The 20,629-nt window shown below is 39.8% G+C and overlaps 1 protein-coding gene across 1 annotated transcript in view; it reads left to right on the top strand.

Moving 5' to 3' along the window:
• The first annotated feature begins 12,219 nt into the window (after nucleotides 1–12,219).
• Nucleotides 12,220–20,629, top strand: part of LOC118231108 (beta-crystallin B1-like) — a 59,072-nt gene continuing 50,662 nt past the window's right edge. Inside the window, exons 1-2 of the mRNA XM_035424597.1 lie at nucleotides 12,220–12,279; nucleotides 17,063–17,104. The gene's annotated coding sequence lies outside the window, so the exon portion shown is untranslated. The remainder of the gene's footprint in view (nucleotides 12,280–17,062; nucleotides 17,105–20,629) is intronic.

Below are 20,629 nucleotides of genomic sequence, written 5' to 3'. Positions count from 1 at the left end.
AAAAATAAAGAAACTAGAGGAGAAAAGCTCAACGGTGAGCAGGAGCTTCCGTAACAGACTGCCACTCGTGCGGCGCTGGAAGTAGAGAGATGCTAATATCATCCCTCTGTACAAGAACAAGGGAGACAGGAGTGACTGTCACAACTACCGCAGCATCTCTCTACTCAGTGTCACTGGTAAACTCTTTGCTAGAGTTGCACTGAATAGACTCCAGGTCTTCGCAGAGAAACTTTACCTATAATTACAGGCAGGGTTCAGAGCAGGAAGATCTACTACGGACATGATCTTCTCTCTCAGACAGCTGCAGGAGAAGTGCAGAGAGCAGAGAAAACCACTCTACATGGCCTTAATTGACCTTATGAAAGCTTTCAACCTTGTGAGCAGAAGCGGTCTCTTCCAGATGGTTGAACAGATAGGTTGCCCCCCAAAACTCCTCCGCATCCTCCAGTCCTTTCATACCGACATGCAAGGCACCATCCAGTTTGATGAGTCCACTTCAGACCCCTTCAAAATCTGTCGTGGTGTCAAGCAGGGATGTGGTTTGGCGCTCACCTTGTTTGGGATATTCTTTTCCCTCCTCTTGCGGCAAGCCTTCGGAACAACAACTGAGGGAGTCTACCTGCACACAAGGACAGACAGTAAAGTATTCAACCTTTCTTGACTGAAAGTTAAATCAAAGGTCAGACCACTCATCATCCAGGACATGCTGTTCGCAGATGACGCAGTAGTGGCAGCACACTCCCAGGAGCACCTGCAAACCCTCATGGACTAGTTCTAGTTCACCCAAGCATGCCAGGACTTCATCCTGACCATCAGCCAGAACAAAACTAAGTCAATGGGACAGGGCACCGACAACCCCCCCTCCATCACCATCAACAACTACACACTGGAAGCTGTCAGAATTTTCACTTACCTTGGGTCCACCATCACCAACAACCTGTCACTCGATGCTGAACTCAGCAGCCGCATTGGAAAAGCAGCCTGTACTTTTGGGAAGCTCAAAGCCAGAGTATGGGAAAATAGCAAACTCACAGCCTACACAAAGGTACAGGTGTACAGAGCCTGTGTCAACAGCACACTCCTGTATGGCAGCAAAGCTTGGACCACATACTCGCATCAAGAACGGAGGCTAAACAGCTTCCATCTGCGCTGCCTGCGCTGCTGTCGAACTCGGCTCCTCATTGGCTGGGTCCCCGCACCCTTTTGCCTGACCAGAAAGTAGCCATCTGCCATGAACCTCCACCCCTCATCAATGGCACGTTTTCCGTGGGGATATCTAGACACCGACAGTGACTGTAAAGTGGAGGAATGTGGCGGTATATAGCTGCTGTGAATAGGCCAGCAGTGACTGATAATGAAAAAGTACAGGTGGTGTTTTGCTGCCAGATAAGGAGATGACATCAGGTCCTAAAAAAAGACGATATTTCAATGAGAAGTGGCGACATGATGAGGCAGGCAAGTTGCGCGACTGGTTGGCGTTCGAGCCGTCTAGCAAAATGTATTGCTCCCACTGTTGTATTTAGCCTTTAGCAGCTACTGGTGAGCTGAAAACTGGTGGGGCGCAAAACTTTCCAAAACTAATCATTGATCTCAAACTGTTTTAATAAATTTTCAGTGATTAACAAGCATGCAGACGATTTGACTAATCAATTGGAAAGTGACACACAGCTTCTTCGCATTGTATTAGGGAGATTAAATGATAAATGCAATTTAGAAAAATCAGTTTTAGTCACCAAACAGTGGCAGAAACTTCCCCTGATTTTCCTTGAGTATCAATACAATTAATCCACAAAATAGGCTACTCAGTACTATATAGCCAGCTTTCCCCAAATAGGCAGTTTTAGAGAGTAGCCGCTGCATAGGCCTAGTTATAGCCAACATTTATTTTCATTAGCAGTACGAAATTGTGCACATTTTTAATCAACATTATTTGCGGATACATGCACTTCTTTCTCCGCACTTGTATTCATGGAAAACATCTGTAATGCGTAGTTTGTAAACAATCTTGAAGTCAGGGGCGCGTCTACGGGTGGGCTGGGGTGGGCGTTGCCCACCCAGAGATAAGCCTTGCCCACCCAGAGGAATCATCTACCCATACAATGAAAAATCACCGCTATTTTTTTTGAGCATTCATAGTTTTCTGTAATTTTGTCATTGGGCATCAAAAAATGCACTGCTTTCCTATTGGCCATTTTGAAGGTGTGGGTGTGCTTAGTCAGTGCTGCTCCTTTACATTATCGCCAAACCACGACACTTCTTAACTTGTGGTACAGACATGGTTAAGTGAACTGCAAAACCTGTTTGTAGCTAGCTGCTCTCAGCAATTCAATTAAAACTGTTAATACCTTTGATTCTTGTTAATTATTTTCTCTGGCTCTTATAAGTTATATTAGTGGTCTTGTATAGTTTCACAGTTGAGTTTGCACGTTTTGCAAGCTGCGTGTTTCTTTTAAGTTATCAATTTTAATAAATGAATAAAGAATGTGAAAAACTGAAATGTCCGTGCAGGGAAAAGCTCACGAAAGAGGCAAGGGAGCGGTATCAACAAAAACTTTTTTGACCAGTACGAGTTGCCAAGTTCCGAGTGGTCTACAAATTATGTGTTTACTTATGCTAGTTAACTAGCTAAATCATGCTAGCTAAATGTCAGAATCACAAATCACAATCACAGTCTTTTATACGTGTATACTGCGACGTAGCACCTTATACATAGCTAGTAAAATGTAAAATTTAAACAACCAGTGGATGGCACTGTATCCTTGTAGATATTTGTACCATCTTGTATGCTAAGATCCTAACTATTTAACTAATCTATCTCGCTATCTTATCCCTCATTTAACTTCCATGTAGGAAACGTGTGAAATGTTATTCCGTTGTCTAGTTTAAGTTTCGTTAGTTGGTCGTGCGAATGACTGTTGCAGCCAATTACACAGCAAGTTTTGCCGACCATGGTGTGAAGTTGAGTTTTTTTGTTAACAAAAGACTAACGTTAGACTACTAGCTACGCACCGTATTGTCCAAAGATGGCAGACTTGCTGTTGATGAGGTCACATTCCCATTCCCTATACCATCGCACCATTTCAGGCTGGAAAATAACCCGTTAAACCAGAAATTGCTGAGTTGTCTTAGAATCTTTATCGCCGCAGAATGCAGCAAGGCTGGCAGCATTGGCATAGCAACGGACGCTGCAACGAAACTTCAAGCACGTCACAACAGGTACAACAGCTGTTTTAGAATGTCATTGTGTTGTTTTTGCAGCCCAGATCAAAATCGGCTTGACAACAGTGTTGGGGAGTAGTGAACTACATGTAATTAAACTAGTAGTTTAACTACCTTTCAGTAGCTTGCTGGTAGTTCAACTACATTCATATTTGCATAGTGATTCAAGCAGTTAAATTACTTTTTTTTTGCCATTTTTTGTGTAGTTAACTACTGAAACTACAAACAATTTTGGGCCATAGAAGGAAAGGAGTGATTTTTTATTTTTATTTTACCATTGCTTCTCTACTGTAATTGAACCCCCTCTGACCAGCAGCGCCCCCTTTTTCTTTCATCCTGACCGCTGCGAAGGCATGCCCAGGCAATGCATTCGTCAGGCAGCCACCACCACACACTTGACCTTTCTGTAGTGCATGTGCAAAACGGCGGGCGTTGCCCAGTGCTTACACAGCGACAGCGTCATCATGGATAAACCTCCCAAATCTCAGCCTGAGGAAGAATCACCATGGCCATACTTAAGCAAATACATGACACTGACTAGCTCCACCAACAAAACCTACGTTTTTACTTGTTAGTTATGCAAGCCGAGAGTAAATACACTCTACTGCAAAGACGTCAAACACAAATCTAAGAACACATATAAAGGTGAGTGTATTAACATTGACTTTGCTAGCCAATTTAGCAAAGTTTAGATAATGTTGTAATGTTACATACAGGCAAGTGATTTAATTCAGTGAATGTTAATGTTAGTCTAATTAAATAAAGTCTGTAGTGTTAATTCGTCTGACAACAATTGTTCTGTCAAAAATGAACATGTCGCTGACCAGCTAATGTCAGGTTTGCTGACATAAAGCAAAAATTAGCTAACGTTAGCTGACCTAGTCATACTGATGTGTTTTGCCGCCCATACAATATGGCGCAATGCATGGGACCGGTCATTCATGATAATCACTTACTATTTGATTACAATCACCTGTGTTTTCCGACCAAGGTGTCTGCAATCAATCTAATAATATGAATAGCTTAGCCAGAATCATTCAAATGAAGTTCTAGCTAGGCTGAGGTTGGCTAGCTGTTCTTTTCCCACCTATGGTTAATATTGTAACAGCATACAATTTTATTTAAAGTTGATCTGGTGATGTACAGGGTCATTCTATGGACCATTATAAATGTCATGCTATTGTATATTAGAAGTTACCTAGCTAATTGAGTAATCCTGCTTTACCCCCACCTGGACTCTAGTTTCTGGAAGGCAGGTGTCTGACTGATGGACATTGTATACAAAACCAAAGCTGACATTCCTTGCACTTTCCCATGAATAGTGGGGTATTTTATTTTTTTGGTTTATGTATGACCTGTGAACAAGTGGGCACTTTTAGCAATAAACTCAATTGAGCGGCATTTTTTGCTGGCATGTGACTTTTTGTATTATATTTTGTTATAATTTGTATCATATGTACATTGTCAATTTAATCATTTTTTTTACGAAGTAGTCTGAACTACTTTTTCTAAGTAGCTTTAGTTAACCAAAGTAGATTTCTCCCTAGGGTAGCTTTGCTGTAATTCAACCTCTTCCAGTGTGAAGTAATTGGTAGCTTGCAAAGCTATGCTTTAAAAGTAGCTTCCCCAGCACTGCTTGACAGTAGCAATGAGACATTTGTTTAGTGTCACAGAGTTTAATTATTTTTCTCACTGGGTAATGGCCCCGGACCCCCCTACAAAAATTTGATGCTGTAATTGTATTCCTTTTGTCCCCCCCCCATCCCATCTAAAAATTTAACTACGCCCTTGTTTATGTACCCTATTTAGGAAAAGCAATATTTTGGTTGTTGCCCACCCAAATAATCCAAATGCCGACCCAAAGATGATATCCTAGTAACACCTATGCTTGAAGTGCAGGTTATTTGCTGGTTATTCTGAAAGCTAACACAGTAGATAACAGGTGTATCTTGTTTGTTAAGTGTAGACTAGTGGTGATTAAAACAGATATTTAATGGATAAATCGAATTTAAGATCTAATCCCCCTAACGCGGTATGAAGATGCTGTGTGTTGGGTGTTAGGCTACTTGCCATTTGATTAGTCCGACCGTTGGCACGCTTGATAATAAAACAGGTTGAGATCAATGATTAGTTTAAAGGAAAGTTTTGCCCCCCACCAATTTTCAGCTCAGTCGCTGCTGCTTTAATATTGATTTTTAAAAGTGGCTGGTAGAAGTTGAGAATCTACCAGACACAGTGGCTAGTGCATAAAAAAGTTAATTTTACACCCTGGAAGTAATCTTGGAGGAGAATAAAGAATAAGTAGCTAAGATAGTCAGGGGCTAAACCGTTTAAAGCTTTATACGTTAATAAGATCTTATAGTCAGTTCTACATTTGACAGACAGCCAATGAAGAGATTTAAGCACTGGACTTGTATGTTCCTATTTCTTAGTTCTAGTAAGGACCCTAGCAGCTGTGTTCACCAGCAGTTGGTGCAACCTGACAATAAAACTTTACAGTAATCAGGCAGAGGATAAAACACATGAACTATTTTTTCAGCATCCTGGAGGGACAACATTTTCCTAAATTTAAATATGTTCTTTTGGTGGAAGAAGGCCACTCACATGATATTATTAACCCCTTAGCGCACATGCCAAATCTTGCCAATCCTTTCCCATTTAGGGGGTACCCTATTTAACCCCTTAGCGCACAAGCCAAATCTAGCCAATCCTTGCCCATTTAGGCGGTACCCTATTTAAAGCTTTATAACTCCAGATGTGAACACCACAGAGACTTGAGAAATGGCTTAAATGAAGCAAGACATGTGTACAATTTACAATACTAACGCAGATTAGTTTATAGGCCTATTCATGAATTGGGAAGAAATAAAGTGCCACAAATGCAACTGTCTAGACAAAAAATCAAAAATGAATTTTCACTTTTTGGCTGGACCGCAACAGCGGGGCCAGCCCTACAAACGCGAATGTCTGTGACTGAGTAAATGAGTGATGAAGTTACACCATTGGTCGGCCGGATCACGCGTGTCATGACAACCCAAAAAACAAGCGAGTAGGCCTACAGCATTTTCTCCTCAGGCAAAGTGACAAACAGGGCAGAGTTTAGGATTACGTTACCGGAGAACTATAAATAAGGTAGATTTAACTAGCTAACATTAAGTTAGATAGATTTTACAGTTTAAATAAACATTCACAATGCATTCTCTATTGATGTTCATGGCCAACTAATTCTTATTAATATTAATAATATATTGTGAAATAATGTTTCAGCTAACGTTAGCTAGGTAACGTAAACAGATTTGCAACTATATATGAAATAGGCGAAATATCGCTAACAACCTGTACCTAGTTATGTAGGAAAAAATGTCTTTGTTATCCTCCAGTGGTTATTTTTTCAGTACTTTCATGATTTTTTTCAGTGCCGGCAATTAAGTCAGCGCTGGCCCAGTGCTAGCTTTTGGTTGCTAAGGGGACCTGTATCGACCACCCCATATGAATGTATCGGCATGTCCAGGAATCCGTACATTCGCAGTTGTAACCCAAGTCGCAGGACGCAAAATAGCCGTTAGGAAAGCAGTTTGAAATTATGAAGCAACGTCTGTGCCATTAGGTTTAGTGGGTCGCGATGAGATAATTCCGAGCGTGTTGCTTGTCTTGAAGTTAATAGAGTAAATATATATAGTATTAATATAACTAAATGTGTATGTACGAAGTTGTTTTTCACATTTAGACAGTTTATTACGTGTATTTTTGCAGGGCTTACATTTTTTTTTGTCAAGTAAGGTTTATTGGAGATTCAAGGTTCACATGAGAATGACAGTACAAGTAGTATAGGAATCACCAGTTTTTCAGTATGCATAAAGAAACATTTAACATTCAAAAGAAAACTAAAAACGTCAACAACAACAAATAAAAGGAAAGGAAAAACAAAATAAATACATAACTGAGTGTGGCACAGTGGGTAAGGAACTGCGCTTGTAACCGAAAGGTCGCAGGTTCGATTCCCGGGTAAGGACACTGCCGTTGTACCCTTGAGCAAGGTACTTAACCTGCATTGCTTCAGTATATATCCTGCTGTATAAATGGATACAATGTAAAGTGCTATGTAAAAAGTTGTGTAAGTCGCTCTGGATAAGAGCGTCTGCCAAATGCCTGTAATGTAATGTAACATAAATAAAAAAAATAAAAGTCTATTCCAATTTCCCACCTGCCCCCTCCCACCCCCCAACCCCACCCAACTGATCTCACGTGCTGATTATGAGAAAAGGGAAAGAAAGGGGGAAGAGAACGAGGACCGAGAAATTAAGGAGGGCGCTGTATGGGATGAACCTAGTTAAGGTTCACCTTGTATATTTTGTCTAACGTCCTGTCTTCCCAAGATAACAGATGAAGGGGTACCAAATCTTATCGAAATGGGGCCCTCTGTCCCTTAATAAGAATCGTATCCGCTCAAGATGTAAGGTGTTTGTGAGCTCACTGAGCCACAGCTTTGGGGTTGGTACTTCCTTCTTTTTCCAAAACATTGAAATTATCTTTTTGGCTATTATTAACCCATACGAAATGAATTTCTGCTGAGCCTTACGTAGCCTGATCGACTGTTCTGAAACCCCAAAAACTATTAAAAGTGGGTCTGGTTCTATGTGAAGCTCAATAACTTCTGAGAACACTTTAAAGATTTCACCCCAGTAACCATGCAGGTTGAGGCATAGCGCATAGCTGTGGAGTAGAGTGGCCTCAGTTGCATTACATTTTTCACAAATAGGTGAGACATTTGGGAATATCCTGTGTAATCTGGTCTTCGAATAATGGAGTCTATGGATAACTTTAAATTGAATAAGACAGTGTCTAGAATTAATGGAACATTGGTGGATCTCCTCCAGACTCTTTTCCCAGATCTCATCAGGGATCTCTACCCCTAGCTCCTTCTCCCAGTCTACTCTAATCAAAGTTGTTGTAGGTGGATTTATAGACTGTAAAGTGTCATATAAACGGGATATGATTTGTCTTTGCCGGCTAAGTCTCTAAGGCAATCGTCCATACAAGAGGGCTGAGCAGCAGCAAATCCATGCGAATGAGTCAGTACATAGCTTCTGACCTGCAGAAACCTAAAAAAATTACTCCTATGGAGTCCGTATTTTTCTTGTAGCTGTTCGAAACTGGCAAAGGTCCCGTTTAAGTACAGGTCCCCTATAGTTCGTATACCTAAGTCCCTCCATTGTTTGAAACTATCGTCCAGCACAGATGGGGAGAAGGATGGGTTAGCTGCTATGGGAAGTAAAAATGACAGTGTTTTCACACCGAAGTGAGCCGAAGTGAGGGGGGGGGAGTTGGCTGTATATAAGGAATTGGGCAGTCTAGTCACTTCAATCCCAAGGTAGGTAAACTTTTTCCTGGATATTCTAAAAGGAAAGTGCGAGATCTGAGAACAATCTTTAAGGTCAATTGGCATTAGCTCACTTTTATTCCAGTTAATTCTATATCCTGAGAAACTACCAAAAAGTTCTATTCTATTTAAAATTGCTGGAATACTTATGTGAGGGTTTGTTACATACAACAAAATATCATCCGCGTACAATGATATTTTGTTCGTTGTAGTTTTGGAATTGAATCCGTGTATTGTCTCGTCTGAGCGTATGGTCTCTGCTAGTGGCTCAATAGCCAGCGCGAACAGGAGTGCGGATAGAGCGCACCCCTGTCGTGTACCTCTATGAAGGCTGAAAGGAGCAGACAACATTCTATTTGTGAGTATTTGCGCACGAGGACTCTCATATAACAGCTTGATCCAGGCAATAAATCTCCCAGGCCAAATTTCTGTAGTACAGCAAACAGGTATGACCACTCCACCTGGTCAAACGCTTTTTCAGCGTCGAGAGAAATTACTACTAATTCTGTGTTGCTGGTCTGGGAGGAGTACATTATGTTAAACAGGTGCCATAGGTTACAAAATGAATTTTGACCAGGCACGAATCCAGTCTGATCTGGCTGAATCAATTTACCCAAAAATCTACTGATCCTGTTGGCAAGAGTCTTAGCTAAGACCTTCTGGTCTACATTTACGAGAGAGATGGGTCTATACCCCCCCACCTCCTCTGTATTTTTACCTTTTTTTGGGAGGACTGTAATAACAGCCTCATTAAGAGTCTGGGGAAGGCATCCAAGATTGAAGGCTTGGGTGAACATTTTAAGCATGTAAGGAGAGAGTAAATCCCCAAACACTTTGTAAAATTTCACATGGTAGCCCATCTGGGCCAGGGGTTTTTACCTCCCTTCAGTGTTTGTATGGTTTCATTTATTTCATCAAGTGTTATTTCCGCACTAAGAAAATCTTGATCCTCCTGGCTTAATATGGGCAAGTTGCAGTCATCTAGATACTTTTGCAAGACTGCTGGTGTTGCGTTTACTTTGCTAGAGTACAGTGATTCATAGAATTGTTTGAAGCGATTATTAATATCTTTAGCTGAGATCAGATGAGCTCTAGAATCAGATTTAATCTTATGAATTGTCCGATCATTTTCAATCTTACGTAGCTGTCTAGCTAGTAGTTCGTGTGGCTTCTCACCGAACTCAAAGTACTTTTGTTTCACATAAGAATGACTCTGAGATTCTCTGAGGCAATCTGATTGTACTGGAATCTGAGCTTTAAAATTTTCTTATGTATTTCCAAGGAGGGAATGGCAACATTCTCACTATCTAATCGATGGATTTCCTTTTCCAAATGTTGTAAAATAGCTCTGTTCTGTTTATTTTCCGACCCCTTAAAAGAGATAATGCAACCTCTCATGAAAGCTTTTAAAGTCTCCCAAAGCAATGATGGAGGTATATTAGGTTTATCATTAGCTTCCAAAAATATTGAAATTTGAGTGCGAAAATACTCACAAAATTTTGAGTCCTTTAATAGTTGGGGATCGAAACGCCATATCGGTTGTCTTGTGAATGGACCAGCTAAATGCAGCATAAACGTGAGTGGGCAGTGATCTGAAATTACAATATCACGATAAGTGGCATCAAAATTATAAGGGATCAGCTTCCTATCAACCAGAAAATAATCAATACGGGTATACACCTGGTGGACTTGGGAATGAAAGGAATATTCTCTTCCTGTAGGATTAGAGACTCTCCAAACGTCACATATGTTGGTGTTATTAATATATGCATTTAAGAAATCTCTTGAATTAGAGGAAGGTGCTCGTTGGGTGGAAGACCTGTCCAGGTATGGGTCAAGCACACAATTAAAGTCACCTCCAGTTATTAAATTAGTGCTGGATAGATCTGGTATCAATGCGAAGACTTTTTTGAAAAATACAGGGCTATCAACATTTGGACCATATATATTCACTAAAGTCACTGGCGTTGAATGTATTTCCCCGACCACTATAACAAACCTACCCTCTGTGTCAGCAATTGTGGACTTGTGCTTAAAAGGAATGCCCCTGCGAATCAAAATGGCTGTGCCCCTAGCTTTAGCTGAAAATGAAGAGTGGAAGATGTGTCCTATCCATTTGCTTCTCAATCTAGCATGCGAATCATTCTTCAAGTGGATCTCCTGGAGGAAAATAAAATCTGAGCTCAGAGATTTCAGATGAGCCTAAACCTTGCATCTTTTAATGGGGTGATTTATGCCCTTAACATTCCAAGAAGTAAATATGAGCCCCTTCTTCCTGTCATCTATTTTTCTGTTGTCCTACATAAAGCCTGTAAAGTAATGCATCCAGCGTCCCATCGTCCTCATCCCGTTCGTACTAATATTAGCGCAGGTGTGATCCCAGACCCCCTTCCCCTCAAACACGCCCTTAAGTGTCACAAAACAATACAGCCCCATTAACAGAAATAAAAACTCACAATTAAACATCATAAAGTACAAAAAAAAAAAGGATAAGAAAAAGAAAGTTACACTAACAATACCAATATAATCACTAAGCCAGAATGGCAAGCAATCAATACACTAATAACTTCGCTCTCCTGTTAACTCTGTGCTAGGTTAGCCTACACGTACAAAATAAGCGAAGCTCCATTGTCGGTAGTAAATCAGTCTAAAGAACAGAACAGAAATTCAAAACAATTGAAGAAGTCTTTCAGAACAGAATATGCAAATGTTGAGTAAAAACAACTTACATTTTAATAGGTAACAATGTCCAGTTCTCTCTAATAAATTACGAAGTAAATATACTAGCGGTTCACGTGAAACAACTCACAGAAACAACTGGAATCCAGGCACCGAAACGTGGATTTGCGGTTGTTATTTTGTGTCAAGTATGTTGGATTTTTGGGTAAAATCATACCTTAATTTATATGCTTGGCTAGCTAACACTATCTAACCATCCCCCCTTTGTTTGTAGAACACAAGGCTCATCATCATGGATATGGCTCATCATCAATAAATGCTGATTAAAAACTTTACAGTTAGCCTACACAGAATATAAATGAAAGATGCTGAATATTTAATATTGAGTAGTCAATACAGTACATAACTTAAGGTATGATTTTACCCAAAAATCCAACATACCTGACACAAAGTGACAACCGCAACCACGTTTCGGTGCCTGGATTCCAGTTGTTTCTGCGAACTGCAGCGATCAATTTCCTTCTCTTTTCTTTAGCTTTCGACAGTCCGATAGCTCCGATTTCTTGTTGAATCTATTTGTACAGTCAATCGCACAACAGCTCTTTCCCATTTTAGATGTGTTTTTTGTGTTTTCGCGGCATTCAAGCTGAACGCTAACGCTGCCACTCAGTAGTCTTTCTGCCACTCAGTGGGTGTAACCGCAATGACTTCCACTTACTGTGACATCATGTGCATACCCTCTATAATCAGGGGTTCAATTGGGGGTGGACACCATCCACCCACCTTTGGTAAATAAATAAAAAAATAATTTTGACCGGCAGTTTTACAAATAACTATGACAATCCAGTCCATTTTTTGTATGCTCCAGTCCATGTGTTCCCTCTAGCCAGTTACACACTCAACCAATCAAAAATCCGAAAAAAAAAAACTCAGGAGGAACAGTCGTTTATATAGACAAGCACAGAAAGAAAAATATCGTTGACTGTTTGGAAGCAGACGCGGTAGGTAATTTTATTAAGGTGTAATTTCATCTATGCAACATTTTAAAGAGAGATGAATAAACAGCCCCCACGAACGCCGGCTATTATTAATGGCAACTTTGATTGCTTGAGCAAAATCAGCAGGTTGCTGGTCAGCAGCTAAGCTAGGATTGAATACTTCCCACATACATGTTTTTATTCATTAATCATTGATCTCAACCTGTTTTCATTAGTAATTTTCCTTCATTATCAAGCGTCCCAATGATCGGAATAATCAAATGGCAAGTAGCCTAACACACAGCATTTCATATCGTGTTAGGGTAAATCATAAATTCAATGTATCCGTTAAAATCCGTTTTAATCACCAAGTAGTCTACACTTAACAAACAAGATACACCAGTTATCTACCCTGTTAGCATTCAGAATAACAAAACCTGCACTTCAATTTTGTTTACAATCTACGCAGTGCAGATATTTGCCATGAATACGAGTGCGGAGAAAGAAGTGCATGTATCCGCAAATAATGTTGATTAAAAATGTGCACAATTTCATACTGCAAATGAAAATAAATGTAGGCTATAAGGCCTATAGGCTACTTGCTAAAACTGCCTATTTGGGGAGAGCTGGCTATATATGATAATATTGAGTAGCCTATTTTGTGGATTAATTGTATTGATACTCAAGGAAAATCAGGGGAAGATTCCGCTACGCTTGGCGACTAAAACTGATTTTTCTAAATCGCATTTATCATTTAATCTCCCTAACACAATGCGAAGAAGCTGTGTGTCCCTTTCCAATTGATTAGTCAGATCGTTTGCATGCTTGTTAATCACTGAAAATGAATGAAAACAGTTTGAGATCAATGATTAGTTTAAAGGAAAGTTTTGCGCCCCACCAATTTTCGGCTCACCAGTCCCGCTTATTGTATTTCAATTCGACAGTTTAAGAAAGATGGATAAAGGGGGAAGAAAGAGAGGACAAAAGAGGACGATGACCGATTATTTTCGTGGGTAAAAAACATTCTCAGCATTAATGACACTCAATAAACTTGAAATATTTTATGTAAAAGCTTGCATCAATAGTATACATTCTTTTTAAAACATTGTTTTCCTTAATTACAATTATGTGCACAATACATTAAAGATACAACTATTTTGAGCTGAGACATTCATTGATTTGCACCTTTTTCACCCACCTCCCACCTCCAAAATCCCAATTTAACGCCTGCGTATAATCACTCATTCAACCTGATTGAACTGTATAGACCGCCTCTCCCCATGTCAGTTCAGAAACATTAATCCTGGGTGATTTAAATCTGGACTGGCAATCAGACATTTCTAACTATTTTAAGGAAATTTGTTACAATCTTAATCTTACCCAGTAGATTTTGGAGCCGACTCGACCTAATCTGAAGAATCCTTTTAAATCTACATTAATTGACCTCATTTTAACAAACAGGCCAGATAAAATTATAGCAAATGGGGTTTTCGACCTCGGGGCTAGCGATCATTGCCCCATTGCCTGTATCAGAGATGTGAAGTTGAAAAAGTCTATATCACAAGTTTTAGTTAAGAGAAATTTCAGACATTTTAATGAACAAGCCTTTTTGCACGATCTCTATTATATTGAATTACCTTACATTCCTGGCTATCCCCGATGCTGATATGGCATTGGACTTCTTTGTAAATACCTTTAACTCTCTGGCCGATAAACATGCTCTCTTTAAAATAGAATTAAAGACAGATGTAACCCCTGGTTTTCGCATGAACTATCATTTCTGTTTAACTCAAGAAATAAAGCGTGGGCCCTCGCTAGACACTCAGGTGACCCATTCCATTGGCTTGCTTTTAGACAGCTAAGAAATAAATGTACTTCCTCAATGAGGAGAGCCAAATCTCAATTTTACCTCAATGCATTCTCCAGCTCTTATGATAATCCAGCAAAGTTCTGGAAGATTGTAAAAATAATAATTTTATCACGTTGCCTATTCATGTCAGCAATGGCCATTATAAATTAACTGATAAAAAAGTGATAAGCACAGCTTTTAATAAACAATTTGCCACAGCAGGCCATCTATTTGACAATTTATACATGGAAGAGGATAACTCCGTGAACGCTCAGAGGCCTTCCCCTTTGGTTGTTGGAGACTCTGTGTTTAATTTAGGGGTTTCTACTCATTTTACCTTTTCCCCTTGCACTTTTAAAGATGTAGCAAATGCTCTTTTAACTATGGATATCAAAAAATCAACCGGAGAGGATAATTTAGATCCCTTCTTCCTTAAACTTTCTGCACCTTTATCACAGAGTATATTGCCCATATTTTTAATCTTTCCATTGCCTCTAATAAAATCCCCAAAGTCTGGAAAACAGCTCATGTAGTACCGCTGCATAAAGGTGGGGACAAAAGTAGTGTTGTGTCGTTCGCGAACGATTCGTTCAAAAGAATGAATCTTTTGGGTGAACGAACTGTACTGAATCACTTCGTCAAACGATTCGTTCGCGAACGTGAACTGGTCGTTCACTGACTGACTATCGTTCGCAGATTCAGTGAACGAATCAGTTCAGTGATTCTTTCACTGAACGTACTACGCCCGAATTGGTCGCGAACGACACAACAGTACACTTGCCCAAATCGTTCGCGAACGACACACCAGTACACTTGCCCACATCGTTCGCGAACGACACAACAGTACACTTGCGCGAATTGTTCGCAAACGACACAACACAAGTTCGTTCGTTCCTCTTGCTGTAGCGAATGCAAGGACCGAGGAGTCTCTGGGGAGGAGAGTGGGCATGGTATGGAATAATGGATAATAAATGGATAATAACTGAACATCACTGTCAAGTGTGGTGTTTATTTTCAATGAAATAACAAGACTTTTTTAACGTGTCTCAAAGTAGGCTAGCCAAGGCTACTATTTTATCGACTACATTTTATGAGAAAACATGATCTACTTAGCCAACGTATATCAGCACTTTCTATTTCAAGCAGCCATTAGAACAATTCACGGTAAAGAAATCCACATCTAGGGCTAAAACAACCAATTTTGGGAAATGTAGTGAAATGAAATGTCCACATGAAACACTTTCTTTCAAACTAAATTGTGTGGAATAAAGTCGAAACGAAAACCTTTTATGAAAAATAGGGATAGAAAGTGTTTGGTTTTTTGGCTATTATGTATTCTGTACAACAGACAACATCCAACTGCACCCCCCCCCCACCCCCCACAAGTTGACAACATGCAACAACACCCCCCACCGACAAGATCCCACAGCACCCCCACCCCTGCCGACAAGACACCGAACCATAGTGACACCACTAATGCGGTGAACGAATCTTTTGAACGAATCTTTTTAGTGAACTGATTCTACTGATTCAGTACACTAAAAAGAACTGTTTTGCCCATCACTAGACAAAAGCGACCTCAACAATTACTGCTCTATCTCAAAGCTGTCTTGTCTGGCTGAAATTCTAGAATCCCTTGTAAATAACCAATTCAAGTCATTTCTTCTTAGCCATGATGTGCTGAGCCCTCTCCAATCTGGTTTCAGGGCTAAGCATAGCACTATCTCTGGTACCTCCTTAGTCATCAATGACATTGTATCTGCCCTTGATGATAAACAACATTGTGCAGCTCTTTTTGTTGACCTGTCCAAGGCCTTTGATACTGTTGATCATTCTTTACTATTACATAGATTATCACTTATCGGCCTAGACCCTGCTGCATGTGAGTGGTTTCAAAACTACCTCTCAGACAGATACCAATGTATAAAGGTGGGTGATATACAGTCTGAGTATTTACACATCACAAAGGGTGTCCCCCAAGGTTCAATACTGGCTCCGATCTTATTCTCCATTTATATTAATGACATTGCTAAGTCTTTAAAAGACTGCAAGTTTCACCTTTATGCAGATGATACTATTATTTAATGTTGTTCATACTCCGTACGATCGGCTGTCAATAATCTGCAACTTGCTTTCTATGCTCTACAAAATGCACTTGTAAACCATAAACTTGTATTAAATGCAAATAATACTAAATATATGCTGTTTTCCAGAGCCAGAAAAATTGAATTTAACAACCTCCAGATTCACTCTCTAAATGGTACTCTTATTGAGAGAGTCCCCCCCTATAAATATTTAGGTATTTGGGTTGATGAAAAACTCACTTTTAAGGCGCACATTGACAACCTCGTTAAAAATTTAAGGATGAAAATTGGCTGCCTATTTAGAAATAAAGACTGCTTTCCCAGTCTTAACTACTGCTTGTATTTTTGCATAGACTGCGTTGTTGCTGTTCTTGTTTGTGTTAGTGTTAATCAGTTTAACCTACAGGGTCCAAGTTAAACTATGCGGTTGTTCCCTGCACTGGGAACAGTATTTCTCTCTAGGGTTTTCGACACACTTGTTCCTGATTATGGTTATACACTTTGTTGTACGTCGCTCTGGATAAGAGCATCTGCCAAATGCCTGTAATGTAATGTAATGTTCACCAGAAAGAGGATAGTCGAGTCAATTTTTCTTTTTTCCCTCGATTATAGTGATATAATTTACAGACACGCTGCTGCCACCACCCTTAAGCCTCTAGATGCTGTTTACCATACGGCTCTAAGATTTATTACTGGCGACAACTATGGTACACATCACTGTATTTTATATGAAAAAGTTCGCTGGCCCTCTCTTTACATAAGGAGAGATCAGCATTGGTTTCTATTTATTTATAAAGCCCTTCTATGTAAACTACCCCTTTATTTGTCATCACTCCTGGACTGGAAAAATGGAAATCTCTACACTCGATCTCAGGACTGCTAACACTCCACGTTCCTCGAACTAACTCAGAACTAGGTAAGATCGCTTTTAAATTCTATGCCCCTCACACCTGGAATGAACTGAAAAAAAAAAACCGAAGTATTTTGAGCAGTAATATAGCAATGATGAAATCGTATCTATGTTCAGTAGATGGACAGAGACAGAGACAGTAAATCAATGATACTGTTGTATTCACTTCTGTTTTGCTCCAGAAAACGATGTCAGCTAGGTCTATCAGCAAACATATGGCTTAGCTATGCCCAGAGGTCCTCAATAATAATAGTATTTTCCAAGAAATTACGAAAAATCGTTAGGTTAGGTTACGTTAGGTGCAGCGTCATTTACTGCTACCACAGAGTGAATGCGTAAGTGAATGTGATAAGAAAAATCTTGGTTACACTGACCTAAAAAACGCTATTCCAAAAGCAAAATTTGATATGTTATACATCATTAGAAAGCTTATACTCTATGTATAAGTGTTGTAGAAATTTACTTAGCTCTCTCCACTGTGAATTATGTGCCAAAAGCTCACATTGTGGTAGAAGCAGGTAATAACATTTTCATTTTTTCCTGGATCAAAAGATTTTCTAGGCTGAACAGAATAGAAAAAATATGACCAAATATCACTATTCGATTGCATTGACTAGGCGCACTGATCTCTGATTGATTAAGATTAAAACCGATGAGATTTGTAATAGGATCTTGACACAACCATTGTAGCTTCACAGCTTCATCGTGTGACGGGGCCTATCTGCGCAGTGGCTTCATTTTCTTCTCTGACCATATTACGTAACTGTGGGTACAGCAAAATAACTACTTGTTAGCTAACAGTTATGAATTTCGTTAGCTTACCTAGCTAGCAACTGTTGACTTGGTGTTTTTACCTTGTGCTTTATAATGAAAGTTTCAAATGCTTTGAAGTGAGTAATACCTGAAGAAAAATGTTTTCAATGCACAAAAATGCACACTATAAGTCATTACCACTTGCAAAATCTAGGCCTACCATTAAAAGTACTGATATCAAAATTATGCCAAGTTAGAATAAATAATATCGGCTATCTTACCCAACACAAATTAAACATGCTGTATTTCAAAGCAATGCTGCTACCCAGTGCTTCCTAAATTATTTCAAGTAACTTGGCCCTGTATACTCATCTTAACCTGGCTGGCACCATCAGGAATGCAGCAGAAATCCCCCTAGTTTATGTATGCAGTGATCTGACAGCCATCCAAGGACCGTTCATTTACAAAATGGTCAGCTCCCAAGCTTTTTCTTCAGCAAAGCAGTTCTTGTGGTTTATAAGGCATGCTCATACACTGAGTTGTAGGTAGGAGGACTCATCCTTGCTGTATTCCTCAGCTAGATCAGTGATGTTACGTGACAATATAAGAAGCAAAACTTGGTAACAGTTCTGAGAAGTAGAACACTTGACATTGAGCTTGTAAGTCAAATTGCCTCCAGGGGGCGTCTGGTTCATGACGTCACAGCCCAATGTTAAAACCGGGAGATAGCTAGCTAGCTAAAACTGTGAAACACTAGCTGCAGAACAAACACCACAGGGTGATAATATCGCAGATGTAGCTAGCTATGTTTCCTGCGATATCACCACCCTGGACTGTATTTTTTGTCAATGTTTTTGTCTTTAGCTAGGTCATTTGTAATGTCGATTGCCTCCACACTGGTCAAATCGGTCAAGTTGTGAGAAAAATCGCTTTTCTTCATTTTGTATGGATCACATCTAATGTGTTTGAATTTTCTGACGATACCTGCTGCGTGCAGGTTCATCCAACCCTTTTATGTACTCACTTTCCCACATTCTTCACTTCCTGCCCTCCATCTGAATTTCGCGCGTCATAATAGTCACGTGATTGCAAACAAGCTATAGCATGGACAGACATATTTCCCAGCAATCTTTGAATATGAGAAAAGAACAGTACTATTAAAGAAATTAACATGAATGGTGTAATTGAATAGTTTAAACAATATATTGTCATAAGATTGATAGAAATTAATTGAGTTATTAAATTTATATTAATGTATATTATTTTATTATTTCAAATTTAATTAGGGGGTCATCCTCAGCTACCCTGTTAATGGCACAGCACTCTGAATACTGAACCCAGAATAACTGGAGATCACCCTTTATCAACCTCAACACTTAAAATTATTTAGAGGGAATTGACCCTCGGCACTTATTAATTCAAATGTCTCTATTTGACTTCATTGGTGGATCATTCCATCAGCATGAGAGAGGAAACACAAACACACATATAAAAAAATATATGCTTTAATGACCAATAATTGTTATTATAAGTTAAGCAGTTTGGTTGTAATAGGGGACAGGATACTGGCACAGTATAGCACGATACAATTCATTACATAATGTAGAATTAAGTGACTAGTCACACGTTATACTATTAGTATTAGGGTTCATAAGCGATACGCTCTCTCAACAAGGTTGCTGGGAACTCACTATGAATGAACTAATACCATTTTACGCACGTAGCCTATGATTAGTATGACACAGAACAATCAGTTACACTCGACTCATAGCACAAAGTTCTTTAAACATACAATTAGGTTTACGGTCTAGCCGCTGTCTTGCTACTGCTGGCTCTGTATGGATGTACACATAAATAGCTAACGGTAGGTTAAACTTCTAATTATGGCGTTACTTACGAGTCGGAGTGTGGAGAGGAGAGGAAGAGATGAAAGAGGGAGGAGAAAGTGACCCCCGAGACCCAGCTGAGGCAGCACGCGCTAAGTTCAACCGGAAGATTCTGAGGCAGCACCAGAAGATGCTGCTTGAGACAGGCCAGCTTGATCGGCGACACCAGTCTCCCAACACGAGCCCATCAGTACTTCAAGGCATAAACACACGGTTCCGAAGCGGTGCGAACACTCTTAAGTCCAACGGTACAGCGATCCAGGGTTATTCGGTGGGGACACCGAGGCTAGATGGTAGCTTCCTAAAAATCAACATGAGCCATGGCTCGGGTACGAGGAAAAGGTAAAAATTGAAAAAAGAAAAAAAGAGGGCTGGCCTCGGTGGTCATTAACTTAAAAACCAGACCGGGCGAGAGTGGTCTGAGCTGTCATTGGCTGTTTGGAGGGCACACCTTCATATCACGTCCGCCTTTCCCATTGTGGGGTAGGTTTCAATAACTTTGGTAATATTTATTCAATTTTGATCTAGTTGCATAATTATTTCGCAATGCAAGAAAGGTGGATATACTTTGTACCCCGACCTTCGTTGTGAGTATTAAAATATACCCATACCATACATGATTACTTTAGGTTCAGGTTACAAGAAGATGAAGAATTATTTCTAAGTCGTGCAGGCTAGGGAACTCAGAAACGTGATACTGTAATATTCTAATAGCCTGCACTCACGTTGAGTTTTTCAGACTTGTTGGATATTGTAAGTGTATTTGCTAATTATTCAATTAGACTTTCCTCCATTCGCTGGTGTGAATGGAGCGGCCTTGAAATACTGACTGTGCCTGCTAGTCGTCGGTGGTGCTCTATAGGGATATGCAGCAGTTATCTAGGCGCCGAGT

This window comes from Anguilla anguilla, chromosome 7, assembly GCF_013347855.1.
Source record: "Anguilla anguilla isolate fAngAng1 chromosome 7, fAngAng1.pri, whole genome shotgun sequence".
Taxonomy (NCBI): domain Eukaryota; kingdom Metazoa; phylum Chordata; class Actinopteri; order Anguilliformes; family Anguillidae; genus Anguilla; species Anguilla anguilla.
This window is presented reverse-complemented; position numbering and strand designations above follow the sequence as displayed.